This window comes from Schistocerca americana, chromosome 1 (genome assembly GCF_021461395.2).
Source record: "Schistocerca americana isolate TAMUIC-IGC-003095 chromosome 1, iqSchAmer2.1, whole genome shotgun sequence".
Taxonomy (NCBI): domain Eukaryota; kingdom Metazoa; phylum Arthropoda; class Insecta; order Orthoptera; family Acrididae; genus Schistocerca; species Schistocerca americana.
The window spans coordinates 614,678,045-614,699,552 of NC_060119.1; positions in this window are offsets into that span (position 1 = coordinate 614,678,045).

Genomic DNA, 21,508 nt, shown 5'->3' on the forward strand with positions numbered 1-21,508 from the left:
GCCAGCGGCGCCTTCTCGATCTTTACAACCGTCTTTGGGTCGAGGGGGAGTTTCCGTCGCAATGGCGGGAAGGCATTGTCATCCCCGTTTTGAAACCTGGAAAGAACCCTCTGGAGGTGGACAGCTACCGTCCCATTAGCCTCACCAACGTTCTTTGCAAGTTGCTTGAACGGATGGTGAGCCGGCGCTTGCATTGGGTACTGGAGTCTCGGGGCCTTCTGGCTCCGTCTCAGGGTGGGTTCCGTAAAGGCCGCTCCGCCACCGACAATCTGGTGAGCCTGGAGTCGGCCATCCGTACTGCCTTTTCCCGCCGTCAGCACCTGGTCACTGTCTTTTTCGACATGCGGAAGGCGTACGATACGACGTGGCGTCATCACATTCTTTCTACGCTCCATGGATGGGGTCTTCGGGGTCCTCTGCCGATTTTTATCCGCAATTTTCTGTCGTGTCGTACCTTCCGCGTGCAAGTCGCGGCCTCGTATAGTTCCTCCCACGTCCAGGAGAGCGGTGTGCCACAGGGCTCTGTTTTAAGTGTCTGTCTGTTTTTAATAGCCATTAACGGGCTTGCTGCGGCCGTGGGAAATTCTGTCTCCGCTTCCCTGTATGCTGACGACTTCTGCCTTTATTACAGCTCTACTGGCATTGCAGCTGTTGAACGTCAGCTACAGGGCGCTATCCGTAAGGCGCAGTCTTGGGCTGTAGCGCATGGGTTTCAGTTTTCGGCAGCCAAGACCTGCGTTATGCATTTCTGCCGGCGCCGAACAGTCCATCCTGAGCCGTGGCTTTATCTTGCCGACGAACTCCTTGCTGTGGTGGAGACCCACAGGTTTTTGGGGGTGGTTTTCGATGCCCGGTTGACTTGGCTGCCTCATATCCGGCAGCTCAAACAGATGTGTTGGCGGCATCTCAATGCACTCCGGTGTTTGAGCCACACCCGCTGGGGAGCCTACCGCTCTACCCTGCTACGGCTCTACCAGGCGTTAATCCAGTCCCGTCTGGATTATGGGTGCCTGGCATATGGCTCAGCCTCCCCGTCTGCGTTGCGGGTGCTGGACCCAATTCTCCACAGCGGGATACGCCTTGCCACTGGTGCTTTCCGCACCAGCCCTGTGGACAGCTTACTCGTGGAGGCAGGTGTCCCTCCCCTGCGGTTCCGACGCCAACGTTTGCTGGCCGCTTATGCTGCCCATGTTCTCAGCTCGCCCGGGCATCCACATTATCGTCTCCTGTTCCCGCGATCGGTCGTCCATCTGCCAGATCGTCGGCCCCGGTCTGGTTGTACAATAGCGGTCCGCGTCAAAGAGCTTCTCTCTGGGCTTCAGGTTTTCACTGTTCCACCTACTTTCCAGGCTACTTTGCATACACCCCCATGGTGTGTTCGTCGCCCTTGCCTTCGGTTGGACCTGGCACAGGGCCCGAAGGACTCAGTCCCTCCAGAGGCCTTCCGCCGCCGCTTTTATTCTATCCTGGCCACGTATCAGGGCTCTGGTGTTGTCTACACTGACGGTTCGATGGTTGCTGGTCGTGTCGGGTATGCGCTCACTCTAGGGGACCGTTCCGAACAACGTTCCTTGCAGGATGGCTGCAGCGTTTACACTGCTGAATTGGTCGCCATCTTTCGTGCCCTAGAGTATATCCGCTCCTGCTCAGGTGAGTCCTTCGTTATCTGTAGCGATTCCCTGAGCGGTTTACGAGCTCTCGACCAGTGTTTCCCTCGTTCTCGTCTGGTGATGGCTATCCACGAGTCTCTGCATACTCTTGCCTGTTGCGGCCGCTCTGTGGTCTTTGTGTGGACCCCCGGTCATGTCGGTATCCCGGGTAACGAACATGTTGACCGCCTGGCGAAAGAGGCCACCAGCAAGCCATCTCTGGACCTTGGCCTCCCAGAAACTGATTTGCGGGCAGTCTTCCGCCGCAAAATCTTGGCGCTATGGGACGATGAATGGCGCGAACTGACAATGTCCAATAAACTCCGTGCTGTCAAGGAGACGACGGCTGTATGGCGGTCATCCATGCGAGCCAACCGCAGGGACTCCGTCGTCCTTTGTCGGCTCCGCATTGGCCACTCCCGGCTAACACACGGTTATTTACTGCGCCGGGAGGACCCTCCTCTATGTCGCTGTGGGGCAGCTTTGACAGTGGCCCACATTTTGCTGGCCTGCCCCCTTTTAGCTGTGGTCAGGCAGACATTTGCGCTGCCTGCTACGCTCCCTGCCCTTTTAACAGACGACTCCACTATGGCTGACTTAGTTTTACATTTTATTCGGGCAGGGGGATTTTATCATTTACTCTGAGTGTTTATGTTTTATTTTATTGTTTTGTATTGATTCTGGCCTTTGGCCTATGGTTTTACACTGATTTTTTAATGTGTTTCTACGTGGTTGGCCTTTCCTTTTTTCTGTCTATGGTCGGCCAACCACCGTCACACTCTGTGTGGTTTTAGTTTGTTTTGTCTTGTCTTGTCTTTGTCTCAGTATCTCTTGTTCTGCCTCGTCTGTGATCTCTTCTGTTCCTTGTTTTTATTCTCTGTGGGTGTTCTTTGTCTTTGGAAAAAGGGACCGATGACCATGGCAGTCTGGTCCCTTTAATCCCCCAAACCAACCAACCAACTAAATTTCACTTCATTCGGATGCTTCCTTCAGGGTGTTGCATTTACGGTGGCCAGCAGTGTATGCTATCTTGAACCTTGTTATTTCAATGTGCAGATCTGTGATTTGTATGCTAGGTAGCTGCCTCACGATTACATTAGTCCTAGCCCGGACTGGTGGTTGCGTAAAGCGTGACCAACTTTCTTTACGCATTTCGTTTCCTGTTTGGTCTTTCGTTTCCGACCGAACGGAATTTGACTACGACCCGGACGAGTTGTGTCCATACTATAGGTTCCACGGTCCTGTATTCGGTCGCGGTGGTTGGGACTAAGCCACGTAATATCGTCCAGTAGCTCCGGGGGAGAAGTTACTTATCGGATCTTTTCCAGATATATTGGCATCAGCCACTGGAGACCAAGCACTCCAAGAGTCCGCTAGGCCTAATGTATCAAGAGATCAATTAATAACTTCACTGTTAGTTTCTCTACCTTTGCTGGGGCCTCTATTTACCTTGTTCTTCGTGTATGGAAAAAATCCCTTTGTGGGAGCGTATTGGTTATCTTATTATCCTGTTCATTAACGGAAATGTAATATCCACGTATTTCTGAGAGTTTGTAAGCTGGAAATTGTTCCGCTTTGCTAGTTGCGCTATTGTGTGTTTAGACCACGCTTTTCCCGCCGGAGGTTCGAGTCCTTCACCGGACATGGGTGTGTGTGTTGTTCTTAGCATAAGTTTATTTAATTTGGTTTAAGTTGTGTGTAAGTCTAGGGACCGATGACCACAGCAGTTTGGTACCATAGGAATTCACACACATTTGAACATTTAGACCTTACTTTTTCTGTGATGGGGTTCAAGCATTAAGGTCTGTTTCTTATGATGAAATTCTGTTCCAGGTTCTTACGGAAGGCTAAATTAATATCACAATTATAGTTAAATAATTAGGATATAAGTGCCTTCTATGTTAATTGATTGTTTCTCAACTTACGCCACGCAATATCTCTGTTCATAATTATTAATAATGCCAATTTATTTGGTGATTGTTGTGCTAAAGATCTTTAATCACTGAGTAAATTGTTAAATTTAATGGTCGATAGAACTGTGTAACAAAATGATGAATGAAGGTTTGTAACTCCCGGTGCAGCCCTTCCAGAAATTCTCAGTAGTCACCATTCAAGGACAGTTCTAGAAGTTAAAATATCAGAGTATTTTTTACAGCTAAAAGAAAATTCGTGAAACGTAGTTGTTACGTTGAAGAAAACCTGTGTGTATCACGTATAGAAAAACAAAAATCTTCTTCAGTTTATAATTGCGTTTTCGAATAGGTACAGCACAGTTGTAACCGACGCCTTTATTTATAGGCAAGATCTCTCTTCACAAAAGTACAGTGCTCGTCAAGAAACCTAATTGTCAGATTCTATGGCAAGAGTGATCATGCCATATATAACCACCTTTTCTTGATTGGATAGTTTAAACTTCATGCGAGTACTTCTTGTGGGTATATTGCATTTACTATTTTAGGATATGAGAGATTTTATACCAGTAATTATCTTCATCCGGCATCAGTGCCTAGGTGAAGATTACAGTTAATGCGGAATATTTTTTTTTTTTTTTGTAAAAGACTGAAGCGCTTAGTTGAGATCTAACTCTAACATTTTTATGTCGACGATTTCCCCTCACACTTTTTGATTACATAAATATTTGTACAAAAAATCACAGCATAGAGCTTTTAGTCACAGGAGAGACATTTGGGCAACACGTTTTCGAAACTAAAGACATTGTACACGGTCCATTCACGTGGATGTGACTACCGCCTATGTTCAAAGACAACAGGTAATAACCACTGACAGACAGCAGGTGGCCGCGCTAGCAGTGGAGGGTATATGAATAGTGTCGGTAGGGACGCGGAAAACAGTGCAGTCGTTATCCAATTCGGAAGCGGAGAGATTTATCTGACGTCATAAAGGGCATGATCATTTTTAATCTGGTCAAGATTTGAATTATTTCCGAAACACCTAAGTTCTAAAACTCTTCGCGTGCCGCATGATTAAATTATATGTGCACGGCAAAATGGCGCTTTCAAAAACCGCCGCCCGGGTAACTACGGCGCACCACGACCCCTAGACGATAAGGGTGAACGACGGCTGCCGATATGTACACGGCGATTACACGTGCAGTTGATGATCCAAGGAGTTCTTAACGACCGTTAAGCGAACTCTATTGCATTTGAACCTCTGCAGCAGGCGGTTGGTTGGAGCACCCCACCCACGCTGACTGCTGTTCATCGGTGTCGGAGGCTGGAATTTGCATGCTGATACTTCAACTGCACTTCCGCTAAATGGCAACAGGCGGTCTTTTCCGCTGACTCATATTTAATACTCCATCGGACAAAAAAGGGCCATTGGCGTGTATGCCTGAAAGCACACAAAGAGAGAGCGGTATGGTCTGGGAAACATTTTCGTGGTATTCCCTGGGTTATCTCGTCGTTCTGGAGGCACAGTGTATCAAAATACGTACACACACATACACGGCTACATACATTTTGTTTCTCCTCTGCACGATGGCATCTGTCAGCAGGTTCAAGTGGCTCAAATGGCTCTGAGCACTACGGGAGTTAACATCTGAGGTCATCGGTCCCCTAGACGTAGAACCACTTAAACCTAACTAACCTAAGGACATCACACACATCCATGCCCGAGGCAGGAATCGAACCTGCTTCCGTAGCAGCAACACGTTTCCGGACCGAAGCGCCTAGAACCGCTCGGCCACCACGGCCGGCCTGTCGGCAGGACAACGCAATGTCTCAAACGGTATACGTGGTTTTACCGTACTCCCTTGGCCACAAAACTTTCCAGATGCAACTCCAGTCGAGAATCTATGGTACCATCTCGCTCGGGCTGTTTGCATCATGGAATCTCAACTGAGAAACTTACGCATATGGTCAAAGCACTGGAGTGGGCATGGCTCCGCATCCTTGTCGGTGCTTCACAGAACTTTATTGACTCTCTTCCTGGATGTCTTGCAGCAGGAAGCACTGCAAAAGGTGGATTATTAAGGCTTTTGACATGTGATCACATTAAGTGGACTGGGCAGTGTACATGCTTAGTACACGTTCTTACACATTGCAGTCTACCTGACCCACATTGACAGCTAACAAGAACTGTATGCTTTGGCGCGTATTTTGATGTATATATAAATACCGCATGGATTGCAGAATGTTCTAGAAATTTCGGTTAGTAAAATTGCTAACTTTTACAATTTCCGCTTTTTGGAACTGTAACAAATTTAAATGAAATTATAATTTTTGCGACTGCAAAATTCTCAGAAATATAATACAAACAAAAGGTATTTCTACATTTGCCGGCCGGAGTGGCCGTGTGGTTCTAGGCGCTACAGTCTGAAACCGGGCTACCGCTACGGTCGCAGGTTCGACTCCTGCCTCGGGCATGGATGTGTGTGATGTCCTTAGGTTAGTTAGGTTTAATTAGTTCTAAGTTCCGGGGGACTGATGACCTCAGAAGTTAAGTTGCATAGTGCTCAGAGCCATTTGAACCATTTTTTATTTCTACAGTTACGAAAACAAAATCAGTAATTTTCTAAATATGCGGCATTGTAAGTTTTGTTTGTATTTAGCTTTTACATCAAACTAATTTATATCTGAAGATATCAATTGCGTGTTTCTTTTCGTTGCACATTATCAAATAGAAATGCACAAAAACATTAATACGTTGTGGACAAATCTAGAACGGTATAAAATTCCATAAATGCTTAATTAACAGACACGCGAATCTCTTACTTTGTAGCCGAAAATCGGAGTAAACATTAGCTAAAGGAAGACGGGATCGCCAATTGCGGTAGAGCCAGAAAGACGTCATAAATATTTGTTATAAGTTGCAAATGAATTGCGTTGAAGGTACGAATGAAATATAAATCGCATTACCCGACCATTTTCCTGTCCCTTAGTGTCGCTATGAAGAGAAATGAAACCCATTTACCCTACATATAAATCTGCGATTACAAAGCAGTAAAAGTATCATCTCCCTATGCGAAACAAATTTTCACTGTAGCTAGGGACTTAGACTATTCTAACACTACTGCTTATAATTACATGGCAGCATTTCAGTATAAGCTCATTATATATCCCTTACAACGAAACCGAAGTATTACCAAAGAGATTAGTCGAGGAACAGAAACATATATTACCAGAACCGTAAAATGCTACGTGTTAATATCACCCTGGGCTGGCGAAGCAAAGTTTGCACTGTTCCCTGTCACTCTTGGCCTTGTATCGCAGGGAGAGCGCATAACCTAATGGTTACTAAGTTGCCACACATAAGGGAACGCTGCTAAAACGCGACTTGACAATCAGTAAATAATTACAGAAATGGCCGTAACAAATGAGTATTGGTGGTGGGCTTGCCAGTTCGATATTTAAGTTGGTCACAGTGCTAAATGGAAACCATGATCAAGCAATCTTAATTTATTCATAAAAACACAAGGAAAATACGCTTGAAAAGAATAAATGTACTGAATTTTCTAATGAAAGAAATAATAGAGCATTAATACCAAATAACGCCTATCGAAACATTTGTCTAAATTCTGTGGAAGAAAGACGATGGTGGTTGTAATTAAGGAAACAAATACGATTCTCTCTCTCATGGCTCGACGACACGTATCCCTTCGGCTTTAACTATTAAGATTATCGATTACTCTGCTGAAACAGTACAAGAAGAAAATGTCGAAAGATTGTTAACAACACGCCTAAGCTCTGTGGTCTACACAGTCACATTTTACTGTTAATCTAATCCCATGTTGCCTAACCTGAAATCTAACCGTCTTGTCTATCTGTGCTCACTCAAAACTTGACATTGCATCTTGGTGTCACCACTGCTGGATCAATGATTACAGCTGTAGACGACGCGATGCTGTCAGAAGTCACGTTATCGATTCGTCTGTGAATAGCGTACGCAGATATTCTGCTACCCTAGTACGTGTCCACAAGCCATCGACGCTGATGGTCAAAGTTTTCAGCACCGCACGTACAAGATGTAAGACTTCCATATCTCGCATCAAAGCAAGCTACTGCTCACTGAAAACTACCAATACGGGCAACTGATCTCTACAAACCAGACTGCACTCTAAAACTGCTCGCCGTGGAATGAGTCGCTCTGCGTGGCTCACCACCACAGCTCGGAGCAGTGTGCCCTTTTCGCCCACGTGACCAACCGCGAGGCAGATATGCAATCCCTGGTCAAAAGAACTGACAGTAGTATTTAACTCTCACCAGAATGCTCAGCACAGTAGAGCCAATTGAACATGCGCCTACCTGAAGTACATGCGCGCAAATCCACCCCTCCGCCGTGAGGGTTAGCCGCTGGGTCTTGGGCACCTTTCCACGGTTCGCACGGCTGCCCCCATCGGAGGTTCGAGCCCTCGATCAGGCTTGGGTGTGTGCGTGTGTTGTCCTTAGCGTAAATTAGTTTAAGTTAGATTAAGTAGTGTGTAAGCCTAGGGACCTGTGACATCAGTAGTTTGGTGCCATAGGAACTTACCGCAAAATAAATCACTCCCCCAGCTTTTCACACAGGTGTCGAGTTACTTCCCACAAGAATGCAAGTCAAAAGAAAATCACATAACTGTAAGTGCTGTATGCTTTCACGAGACTCTGGAAAAGATATCTGTCATGAAGCACTTTGCAGCCTCATTCCCAAGGATGAAGTTTTTTTGGAAAGAAAGTTTGCTGGCATCCCTTCGGCTGGCTCAGTGCTGCTGAATGCTCTTTTTATTAACTAGAGCCTCTCCGTGTTTCTAACGATGAAGCGTCCTCTTGTGAGTCTGCAGAATACGGGCAGTGCGGCACCCCCTGCCATTTTCAGTCACAACTGGCGCTGTTTCCAGACTGAGCACACTTCCCCTGCCTCTCTGTACCACGTGCTCAGCCCGACAGATTCCCATACAGGTGCCTATCATAAATACCTCTCTTTCTTCCAGCGTGGAACAACAGAACTTTGGCGAAGGCTGTGCAGTAGCCTGCTGTGCTACATTTAATGATGTTACACCACATAAATATTAAATAATATGTAAATTGCTATCTTTTTTATACCTCACTTCCGTCAACTCATTCTCGTCATCACTCCCTCCCCTGCCTCTTTTCCTTCCCTTTGTCTTCATTATTCTCTGTTAAAATTCTTCTCTTTCCTAGTGGCGATTGTCACTGCCATTCCAGTCTCCTCCTTTTTCGTTGTCCCTTTCACTTCTAATACCAAACAAGGCTTCAAAAGTGCTAAACTAATCAATATTGTCCTTAATACCTCGTTTAGTGATATTATTGTTCTTGACAGTTGTTACTTTTTAATAATAATGCAATTTATTATTATTAAGCTTTTATATAATAAATAACGAATATCATTGTTAATTCTTCCATTATTTTATCGACACTATCAGTGTTACTATTATTGTTTCCAATTATTATTATTATTATTATTATTATCATTACACACGTTAAAGGCCTTTTACCAGACCACGCGAAACATTCATGACTACTTGTTCTTTCTGTTCGTCCAGTACTCCTTCATTCGGTCACTAAAGGCTCGCTTCCTTTCTTCAGTCCACTTTGGCCTTTGGGCTGTTTTCTCTGACATCACTTCCCACATTGTGTCTATAGACGCCTTTGACCATGATGTCCGCTGAATCCATCCGGGCTCTTTCCAGATCAGTTTTGACTTATCTCATCCAGGTTGTAGTGGTCTTGAGTCCTTGGATGTACCTATTATTATTATTATTATAATTATTATTATAAGGGCATATGATTATTGTTGTGATTGTTACGTAATGTTTTTGTGTGTATAGTTCTTACTCAGATGTAAGAGAGGGCCTTAGGGCCTTGATGTGCTTAAGTTAAATAAGCAATAAATAAATAAATGGAAGAGGGAAGTGAGGATATGACATTAATGATGAACCCAGTACTATGAATCTATTAATCACGCTATATCTGTTTGTAAGTCAGCGCGCGGAGTGGACGCGCGGTTTGAGGGGCCATATCACGGATTCCGGAGCCCCTCCCGCCGGAGGTTCGAGTCCTCCCTTGGGCATGGGTGTGAATGATGTTCTCAGCGTAAGACAGTTTTAGTAGTGTGTAACCCTAGGGACCTATGACCTCAGCAGTTTGGTCCCTGAGAAGTTCACACACATTAAAAAAAAAATGTTTGTCAGTCAACTTGAAATCAAACGAGAAAAAATTCACTTAAACTCGATTATACTTTGGTGAAACATTCAGTCAAAAATGAGAGAATGAGACCGAGACAAAGCTGACACCTCGCGTCTGAAGCTACATAGCATAGTAGAGTCTTAGGAATATTTTGGACACTTGAGTAGCGTGCCGTCAAAAACAAAGAGGACATTATAAACAGTAAGACTATTGCCCGTTTACAAGAATCACTTTTATTTCGCTTATATTCTCTCTCCCCCCCCACCCCCCACCCCCTTCTATGTCAATGCGATTTTTAGCTACTTCCTTTGACGGTGATATGGCAGATTTCCTTCTTCTCTGTTCTAGCTCTGTTCTTTAGCTTTAGTCTGTGATCAACGTGGTCATAGACGGGACGTTAATCTGATTTTCCTCTTTAATGCAGTGATATTTTGACCAGTTTGGTGGAAGAATTCGCTCAACACCAATCCAGCAATTTTATAAAATAAAGATACGACTCAGCCATGTGGAGTCTCCATTTCATGAATTACCATTTTGCTACAGAGAAAATCGACACAAAACTATAAGTGCTGATGCAGCAGACATATACATGTCCTGGCTGACAGGTTCTCGGTCATTAGAGAAATAGACTTGTTACGTTTGTCTGTTTCTCTGTAAAACAGTTTTACGGTAAATCTGCGAGAACCCAGTCTAAGTAATACAATAGTGTTGTTACTAAATGCATAGAATCTGCACATGTTTCGAGAAAAATTGTGGGGTTCTTATACGATGTAGATAAGATGAACCTGAATGTGAGCAGTTTACATAAATATCTCTTGATCATTGATTTATGTACTTCTCTAAAGAACTTGTTGAGTTTTAAATCTGTCAGGCATAACGCTCCTGTTCAGAAGAAGCTGAAGTTCTGAGCCTACGACGAATGAGTGACAAAACCAATCTAATGCTTGCGACGAGCTTTAATGGAATACTCTTGTTAAAGGAGGAACTCTAAGCTAAAATGTGGACGTACACATACTTTGTACTCCCATTGACAGATGTGAGACGTAAAGCGGCGAAGCCACTGGAGCAAACTTCAGTGGGTCGACATGTAGCCTCACCCTATCGCTTTACACGAAGAAAATGATTAGGTCTTATACTGGCTCTAAAGTACACAAAAGTGAAATATTTACTACGTCAATTTAGTGCATATTAAGTTCGGAAGAAACGCGTGTTGTAATTTTGAGTCCTCCCATGAACTGCACGCCATTGACATGTAAGTGGTTTCGCAGGAACGGAAACACTGATCTGCGTTGTCTTCAGGGAATTTGAGTGTTTGGGTCCGCGCAGTAGTATAATGAGCACCCCTGTGATCTGCAGTACCGCATGAGGAAACAACGAGACGAACAAAGATCACAACATTACATTTTATTAGTTTAGAAATCTATTACAATTAATTGGAGAGTGCAAATTTTTTGTACCTGAGCGTATTTACACCATCTGCAGAGAAAAAAAAATGATTCTGCAACTCTCATTTGTTTGACAGTGTGCGTTGTCGGCACATTGTCAGAGAATAGAAAAATGGTTCAAATGGCTCTGAGCACTATGGGACTCAACTGCTGAGGTCATTAGTCCCCTAGAACTTAGAACTAGTTAAACCTAACTAACCTAAGGACATCACAAACATCCATGCCCGAGGCAGGATTCGAACCTGCGACCGTAGCGGTCTTGCGGTTCCAGACTGCAGCGCCTTTAACCGCACGGCCACTTCGGCCGGCAGAGAATAGAAATTTTGCTACAATATTGTAATGTAGAATCATAACAGTCATAACAGCATACAGATGGAGGGAGACAGAAAGAAGACTGACAAATTTACGAATAACGACATCTCAAATAATTAGCTGCATAAAATATTGGGGTGTAAGTACATTTTACTTAACATATGGGAACAAACGCTTTGTTTCAGATAAATGTAAGATTATAGACAAGGGCTGCACTAAACAGTGGATTCAGCTGTTATAACAGAGAATAGCTTCCCGTAACCTCCACATATCGAATAAAACGCAGATACATGAATTGTTCTGTGTCACTTTAAACAACGCACTTAATTAGAATCAGGCAAACAGCATTGGTTTTCATACTTGTGAGCGTCGAAAAATGCATCTGTTCCGAAAGCGAGGTGTTTATGGCGATACGCGGTAGCTGATCAGCTGCTTTATTATTGAATCCATCACTAACCGCGAGTCGATACGGATCACATTTACTCGTCCGAGCACCAGTTTCAAGTACTCTTCCATATTCATGTAAGCAAATGTTGATTTGAATTTTAAACGTCTTCGCGGCCATTCTGTTCATAGATGCCAAGTAGCTACAAAAATCTGAACCAAGCGCACCGTTTGTAAACTATGAATACAGCAATCGCCAGCAGTATTTCAGACGTTATGACATTTCGGTATCAGGCAGCTTTCTAATAAAACCTCCTTAAGATAATGCAACTAACGATTGTCTTCGGAATACGACAGAGAAACTTTGAAGTTAGGAGCGCTTTAATGCCGTGGCCACAGAAGAGTGTAACCCCTATTGACCAAATGCAGCAGTAAACCTGATATGTTAGTGAGGAGATAAGGATTTATGGTTTATCGATGATTCGTATTTCTCCGTACTCGCTTGGAATTTTTGCCCTATGCCACCTATAATCATCATCATAATTCGGAGCTGTCTCCGCGTGTTTGCGACTGGCTTGTCTTTCGTCTGGATGCCTGCCATCACCAACACCTAAAGTGTTTTCTCTATCGTCACTTTTTAGTCACCATCACCATCTCCTGTACTATTACAGTTATTCCGCTATGATTCTGCTATCGGCTTCTCACCACTGGTTGACGAAATAATGAGTCATGGGTCTTCCCACTATCAACAGTCTCAGTCATTAACATTCACCTGTATTGCACTTCTACCGCCACTTATACCCATACATCACACCAATCCATTCGTATATCTCCCAACAGTGTTCCGCTAGCCCCTCCGCTAAGTGGCCTTACAAGAATTTACCACACAAGAATTTACCAGACAAGAATTTACCAGACGCTAGACACACGCTGTTCATCACCATGAAATACTTCTGTGTTTGTATTACATCAGTAATTACACCCGGGTGTACTGCAGCTCTTATACAACTGCCAATACCAGTTGCAGCAGCACTATTCTCACCTACACCAGCAGTAACTGCGCCGACCTCTTCTGCATCTGCCACAGTCGATGCAGCTTCTCCTACATATTCGTCACCAGCATCAACTCATCAGTTCAACCATCCTCCAGGTGAGACATCCCATCGTAACAAATAATGTTTCGTTGAATGATTCGCACGCTGACATTTGTCGAGGGCCCAGCATTGAAATTGCAGCAATTTGCGGAAGGTTTGCACTTCTGTCACGTTGAACGATTCTCTTCAGTAGTCGTTGGTCCCGTTCTTGTATGATATTTTTCCAGCCGAAGCTATGTCGGAGATTTGATGTTTCACCGGAACCCTGATATTCACGGTATACTCGTATCTGAAAATCCCCATTTCATCGCTACCTCGCAGATGCTGTGACCCATCATCCGTGCGCTGACTATAACAAACTCACTTAAATCATGATAACCTGTCATTGTAGCAGCAGTAACCTATGTAATAATTGCGCGAGACACTTCTTATCGTATTTTGGAGTTGACGACCGTAGTGCCGTCTTCTGCCTGTTTACGTATCTCTGTATTTGAATACGCATACCTATACCAGTTTCTATGGTTCTTCAGTCTATAAACCGACAGCATAACGAAGGCCAGTGCACAATTGCCACAAGAAGATTCAGCTTAAACCAGCAGTTAAATGACCAGAATCATTAATATCGAATACTTTAACCTTAGCCACACTTGATATCTACTGTACGTAAAATTTGCAATGAAGCCTAAGCATCATGGCTCCGAGAAAAATACATTTTAAACAGCAGTTAAATGATCGAAATAAATAAAGTCGCTTATATTTATACCAAGGATTGACATCTACGGTACGTGAATTCAACATTAAACCCGAGCACTGCGGCCCAGCAAGAATCAGTTGTAAGCAGCAGTTAAAAATCAGAACAAATAATCTCAAAGTCCTTCAGTTTATAGCAAGACTCGACATCTACTGTACATAAATTTACCGCAAGGCCGATCACATCGTCTACAAGAAAAGTACAGTTCCAACAGAAATACGAGTAGCACGGATCATGGGTTATATTTGCTATCTGATCCCAGGAAATGTTTCGTGAAAACTCCCACTCTGCTCCGCGAGTGCAGATGTCGCGTTCCCGCCGTGCTATCCTCTGTATTCGACGGTCGGCCAAAACCAACACACTTCCGCCACGATCGACCGCTGCGTCACCGAGCGCCGAGGACGCCACCATCATGCCGAACCAAAGATAAGCGACCAGAAATACAATCGAGAGATCAACAAGGACGCGCTGCGGCTTACAGTACCTCTTTCACCCTTTTTTAAAAGTGATTATTCTAACTAATACTTAAATCTGTTAGTAAACTGACCACAGCTGCAAGGAACGTTTCTTGGGAGGCTGAGTGCTGAATGAAAGTGAGGTGCAGTGATTTTAATTGTACTACTTGATCTTTAATCATTCTCTCATGATATCAGCTTTCTTGATTTAAGTTCTACATTCAGCATCAATACATCACAACCACCTCTTAAGGCGTGGTGGAAGAAGATAAGAAGAGACATTGTGATACTTGTGATACGTGATACGCTGTCCATCCAATGCCCCCCCCCCGCCGCGCTCGATTTGTTCATGAACAGCAACATTCACCATCGGTAAGTATAGAAGTTCAAATTTCTCTTATTTTTCTAGCGTGGTCATTTCTTGAAACTTGGCTGGAGGTAAGTGCTGGAAGAGGTGTTCTACGAATTTTAAAGTAAGCCTTTCTATAAGGACGACGGTCTCTTTTGTCTTTGGATGAAAAAGAACTTGTTCACGTCGGACTAGGACAAAGGAATAAGTTGAATTAGGTTTTTTTTTGTCTCCCTAGGACGAGATGTTAATACCCAACGAAATGTAAGTATTTGTTGAGACAAAAGTTTTGAGGAAGCCGATTGTACAGTCGCTCCTGCAAGAACGGGACCAACCACGACTGAAGAGAATCGTTTAACGTCACAGAAGTGCAACCCTTCTGCAAATTGCTACAGATTTCAATACTGGACCATCAACAAGAGTCAGCGTGCGACCCATTCAACGAAACATCGTCGATATGGGCTTTCGGAGTCGACACAAAAAGCATGACTGCACAACACAAAGTTCTACGCCTCGCCTGGGCCCGTCAACGCCGACATTGGACTGTTGACGACTGGAAACATGTTGGCTGCTCGGACGAGTCTCGTTTCAAGTTGTATCGATCGGATTGACGTGTACGGGTATGGAGACAACCTCATGCATCCATGGGCTCTGCATGTCAGCAGGGGACTGCTCAAGCTGGGGGAGGCTCTGTAATGGTGTGGGCCGTGTGCAGTTGGACTGATGTGCGACCCCTGATAAGTCTAGATACGATTCTGAGAGGTGACATCTACGTAAGCATCCTGTCTGCTCACCTGCATCCATTTATGTCCATTGTGCATTCCGATGGACTTGGGCCATTCCAGCTGGACAAAACGCGTCCAGAATTGCTACAGAGTGGCTCCAGGAACACTATTCTGAGTTTTAACACTTCTGCTGGCCACCAAACTCCTCAGATATGAACATTATTGAGCATATCTGGGATGGCTTGCAACGTGCTGTTCAGATGAGATCTCCATCCCCTCGTACTGTTTCGGATTTATGGTCAGCTCTGTAGGATTCACGCTGTCACTTCCCTCCAGCACTACTTCAGACATTAGTTGAGTCCATGCCACGTCGTGTTGCGGCACCCCTGCGTGCTCGCGGGGACCGTACACGGCATTAGGCAGGTATACCTGTTTCTTTGGCTCTTCAGTTTATACGATAGAGAAATTTACTGAGTGTTTCTAAATTCATATTGTCGGTAAATGATTGTTTTTCAAATGCATGTAAACAGAAGAGCTTGTACGAATTGTAAACAGTGAATGAAGCCTTCCGTTCCCTCAGGTCCTTACATTGGATATTCGTAACAATACGTGTATCGCCATCTCATAAAGTAATCAGTTTTCGGCCAATTTCTTTGCTAACAGTGTTTGAGAAAGCGATGTAAAAGAAAGAAGTGGAAGACCTTAGCTCATATAAATTGCTGTAGGGCAAGCAGTTTCACTTCAGGATTTGTCAAGAAACATGAGAGATGGCTTAAAGTTTTCTCTCTTAAATGACGCAGGGTATCGTGAAAGACGTGAAGCACATTGTAAATGGTATAGTTAACAGGATAGTCAGTAACATAAGCATGTGTCTTTCAGGAAACAGATTAACGCTTAACCGCAACAAAACGCAATGCACGTAGTTTCTGACACGGAACTCTCCTAAAAGGAAATTTTTACTGGCCGATGGTGGTCAGTCAGTGAAGTCGACCATTTTAAATTCGTAAGACTGACGGTAGATGGGAAGATTTATGAGGAGTATCAAGTTCGGATTCTTGTCCAGAAAATAAGTATTCCTCTATTCACTATAGGAATCATGTCAGGTGTCTCCGACAGTCAAACGCGAAGGCTTGTTTACTTTGCTTTCTTTCACACTATTATATCGTATACTGTCGCATTTTGTGGCAGATCTTTGAACTCACAATCCAGGAACTCGCGGTTGGACTGATCTGCAGTGCCAGTTCGCGAAATACGCGCAGGACATTATTCAGGTATCTCGGAGTTCTAACTCTGCCGTCTTTTTGCATATATCATGCAATTACGGGATATGTTGTTAATAGTATTGACTCATGCAGAAGGAACTACAACCTTCGTTCACTGAACACTATACGAAAATAAAACGATTCCTTAAACAATTCACAGAAATGGGTGTATTATTCAGCAGGATTCATTTTGAGAACGCTTCCAGCAGAACTAACAACAAATGACTGTTAAAAGCAATTAGTCATATACATGTTGAAAGTTTGCAAAAACAGATATAATGTCTGATGGGATAGCAGCAATCAGTGATTTTATAATGTTACTTATAATCTGTCCTAATTGCAAATTTTTTTTCATGTAACCGGTTTCGGTTCATTCAGAACCATCTTTCACATGTGATAGTTGCTGGATTTGGACGGGTTACTCCTGTAACTGAAATATCAGATCTGAAGATGGTTCTGAATGGACCGAAACCGGTCATTTGAAAAAAAAAATTGCAATCAAGACGGATTATAAGTAACATTATACATGCTGAAAGGTTTTGTAGTGCTACACGCCATCTCCAGTACAACAGTCCAGAACTTTTTCTGTAATGTGCTTTTTTGTATATTCTCTAATACTTTTTTTGTTTTTTATGAATTCTTTAATTCTTCAGTTTAATAATTTTCACATCAGTTTCTTGTGAGCCACACTCTGTCTCATTTCATAACAAAGTAGCTCTGGCTGAAACAATTAGTTATTGTTTTATTTAACCCGAACAGACTGGGGCCTTCAAGCCCTCTTTTACATCTGAACTTTTTACGACATAGCTACCTAAAAATAACAACAATTTTGATATAACAAACAGTAATAAAATGATCTGAGTGTCTGTAGAGACAATGTGATTAACAATTCTCTCTAAGAGCTAATAAAATTAATACTGCCATTAATTATACTACTGTCGCTTCGAATAATAATAATGAATAATAATAATAACAATGGTGATAGTAATAATAATAATAGTAGGCCTAGTGCAGATACAAAAAGAATTTATAGGTGTACAACATAAATATTTTCTAATGTAGGGAGTTCTGGGAAACGGAAATTTAAGAAGACTGCACCAGCTAAGAAAGCTGAAAAATTAGGGGTTTGAGACGGCTAGAAGGATGTACAGGAACGATGGTTGTCATTACTGTTTCTTCAGTAGACATGCCATTAACTGTCTTTTGAAACTGGAGATGCTATTCTCTCCTCTTTTTCAGAGTCGGGTTCCTGTTACGGCGAACGGCTTCGAGAAAATGGCTGAGCGATGAAGTGAGACAGATAGGATTTTGCTCTGACGCGAACGGGTTTCCCTGTCATGTTGTTGAGAAAAGAGCGTTAAAGTCTGAAAGAGATATCAGGGCCATTATAAGCTATATAAGATAATAGAAAAGACAGAGTATATGGAAATCTCTGCTCTTGTATGCACGCAGCCAGGATGACTGTGCATCTGGTGGTGTAACATAATCAAAGACTCTAGCGTCACAGACTATCGAACACAGGCGTTCGTAACCAGTTCCAGGCGTCGTAAGCCCTCCTGAGAAAATTCTTGCAGGATAACATCGCTATAATCAATAACTGAAAGTATAAATGTTTGTAAAAGTTTCTTTTTCAGGTCAAGAGGGCAGAGTATTTTGAGTATTTTATATATTTATAGGACATAGAGATATGCTGATGCCTTCTTGCACACAGTGGTTACGTGCTCAAATCAATTTAGATTTTTACCTTATTATTATTTCTAGAATCTTTGCTGAAGGGGAGAACTTCATATTTGTCCCATTTAGACTAAAAATATTTCTGGCTAACGAGCCTAGAATAACCAACTAGTACTGCTTGGGTTTTAGATGGGTTTAGTGTTAACGCTATATTCTGGGCTCATTTTGATAGTGCACATAGATCAGTACTGAAATTCTCCCCTGACCTTAAATTAGCAGACACTGATTTTCTTGCTTAGGAGAAACGTTGCTTACACAAACTCCATAAATACTTGTTTAGTAAATGACTTAGTCTTTTCAAAATCACATGTCAAAGAGAGCGGTAGAAGACAGGTTCTGAATTTGCTCAACAACTACGAGTTGTGTGGTATACCTACTCTATGATGCCGGTACTGATGAACGTGCCATTCTTACACTCGTCAAGGCAATCAGAAATTAGCCTTACTCCTACATACTGTTGCAGGCCTGTATAAACTGTACAGAGTGTCACACTCCTCTCCTTCCCGGACACTGCACTCAGACATTCAGCAATAACCGTAAGAGTTTATTTACGTAACTCAAAGAATTGTAAAAGTTGTCTCTTTGTTTCCGAGGTCTCTATATCTCTGTTGCAGCTTTACAAATAATTTGGGAATTATTCAGTGGTTGGGACAGTACAGCCTTATTTGGACAAGATACGTTTCATTTTACTTGAAGAATCTATAGTCGTCACAGTGAAAAATGTCCTTTCGTTTACTAACCGCTGAAACGAGATCGTAAACAGTTCTAATGTTTACATTTACTTTTTTATTGCTATTTTTCTTTTATGACTTTTGTTATTTTGGGCTCTTAAACTATTTCCAAGCGCTTTTCTGTAAACAGGCACACTGGTACACTGCACTGTCTGTAACATATATTTTCTCGTTTGTTTGGTTTTATACACTCATTCACTTCCTGTACGTTGTGTACTTTGCTTTAATCTCGCGGAATGTGATGGTCTTTACTTTTCTTATAGCTGCTGTGGAAGCATCTGCTGTTCCACTGTGTGTTCCTATGTGCCGGACTCTCTCTCTCCCTTTTCCTCTCCCTCTCCCCCTGTCTCTCTCTCTCTCTGTCTCTGCCTCTGTCTCTGTCTCTCTCTCTCTCTCTCTCTCTCTCTCTCTCTCTCTCTCTCTGTGTGTGTGTGTGTGTGTGTGTGTGTGTGTGTGTGTGTGTGTGTGTGTGTGCGCGCATGTCACTTTGTGCACATGAATAAGTGTGCGTGCGTTTGCTTGTGTGTATGTGTGCGTAAGTAGTCTCAAGCCGTTAAATACCGAATCTCTTCTGGTAAATACGTCGCTATTCTAATAACATAATTCACCGTCTCATAGGTTAATGTTATGGTAAACGTTTATGTATATACACTACGCGTTTGCACGTTTCAGCCAGAATCGATTAGTCTCTGGGAATCGCTTGTCGTGTACCTTTCGCAATTCGCTACACTTATTAGAGGCCACGCCGACTAAAATGATACTCTATTTTAATGCTTTGGCAACTTTTCCAAGCATCCAGACTGCTTTGGTACGTTCGGTGATTATCGTTGAATTTAACTTTGCGAATGATTGTTCAAAAGTTATTAACAACAACAACAGTCCTCGGTCACAAAAAAGGACTCCTTTTTTGGAACCGATCGCTCCTACTGCTGTTAATTTTATTTTGTAAAAAGTCGCTGACCACGCAGGCATGTTCAAAACTCATTAACATCACAATAGTTCGCACAGGTACCATTTTTCCCGACGCGATTCACTAAACACAGCGAATTAGCATTTACGTCTCAACGCTCTCAATAGTCTACGTCTACGGCGTCTTACTAAAGTGCGCGAGACAGTTAAAGGGTCACTATTTTGAAACCACGTAATTGTCTCCACTGCAATATTGAAGCTTGAAATTTGACTCAAAGCTGCCTACAACCTTCCTCGGTAATGGTGCAAGTGTGCTGCTTCCCAATACATTATATGCGGAACCGGCGACGCTGCAAACGGCAAGGTGCCGACACATGCGACAAAATGGCCAAAGGTAGGAAGTACATGTGAGCTGTAAGATGGGTTAATGACGTCAAATTGGTGCCAAATTACACCAAAATTCTGCCCGAAGCGGACGTGTCACACGATGGGAAGGTCGTCAGACCCCCCTCTTACCTACATTTCACCCACTGTTTTGACGCCTCTGCATTGAATGTCAGAACCGCAAACCCAAGCGGTTTTCCTAGGGGTGGTGGAGGGAAACACTTCATACACACCGCCGCTCAGAATCGACACGAAAGGACCTACTGCTGACATCCACTCTTCCGCTCCTCACAAGCGACTATTAATCAAACTGCGTGCATATGGAGTATCGTCTCAGTTATGTGACTGGATTCGTGATTTCCTCTCGGAGAGGTCACAGTTCGTAGTGGTAGACGGTAATTCATGGAGTAGAACAGAAGTGATATCTGGCGTTCCGCAAGGTAAGGTAGTGTCATAAGCCGTCTGCTGTTCCTGATCTATATAAATGATCTAGGTGATAATCTGAGCAGCCCCGTCCGCAGCTCGTGGTCGTGCGGTAGCGTTCTCGCTTCCCACGCCCGGGGTTCCCGGGTTCGATTCCCGGCGGGGTCAGGGATTTTCTCTGCCTCGTGATGACTGGGTGTTGTGTGATGTCCTTGGGTTAGTTAGGTTTAAGTAGTTCTAAGTTCTAGGGGACTGATGACCATCGATGTTAAGTCCCATAGTGCTCAGAGCCATTTGAACCATTTTTTGAGCAGCCCCCTTAGATTGTTGGCATATGGCGCTGTAATTTACCGTCTAGTAACATCATCAGACGATCAATTCCAATTGCAAAATGATCTAGAGAGAATTTCTGTATAGTCCGAAAAGTGGCAATTAACACTAAACAAAGAAAAGTGCGAGGTCATCCACATGGGAACTAAAAGAAATCCGATCAATTTTTGGTGTAGGATAAATCGCACACATCTAAGGGCTGTCAATTCGACTAAATACCTAGGAATTACAATTACGAGCAACTTTAATTGGAAAGACCACATAGATAATATTGTGGGTAAGGCGAAACAAAGACTGCGCTTTGATGGCTGAACACTTAGAAGATGCGATAAATCCACTAAAGAGACAGCCTTGATTACACTTGTCCGTCCTCTGCTGGAATATTGCTGCGCGGTGTGGGATCCTTACCAGGTGGAATTGACGGAGG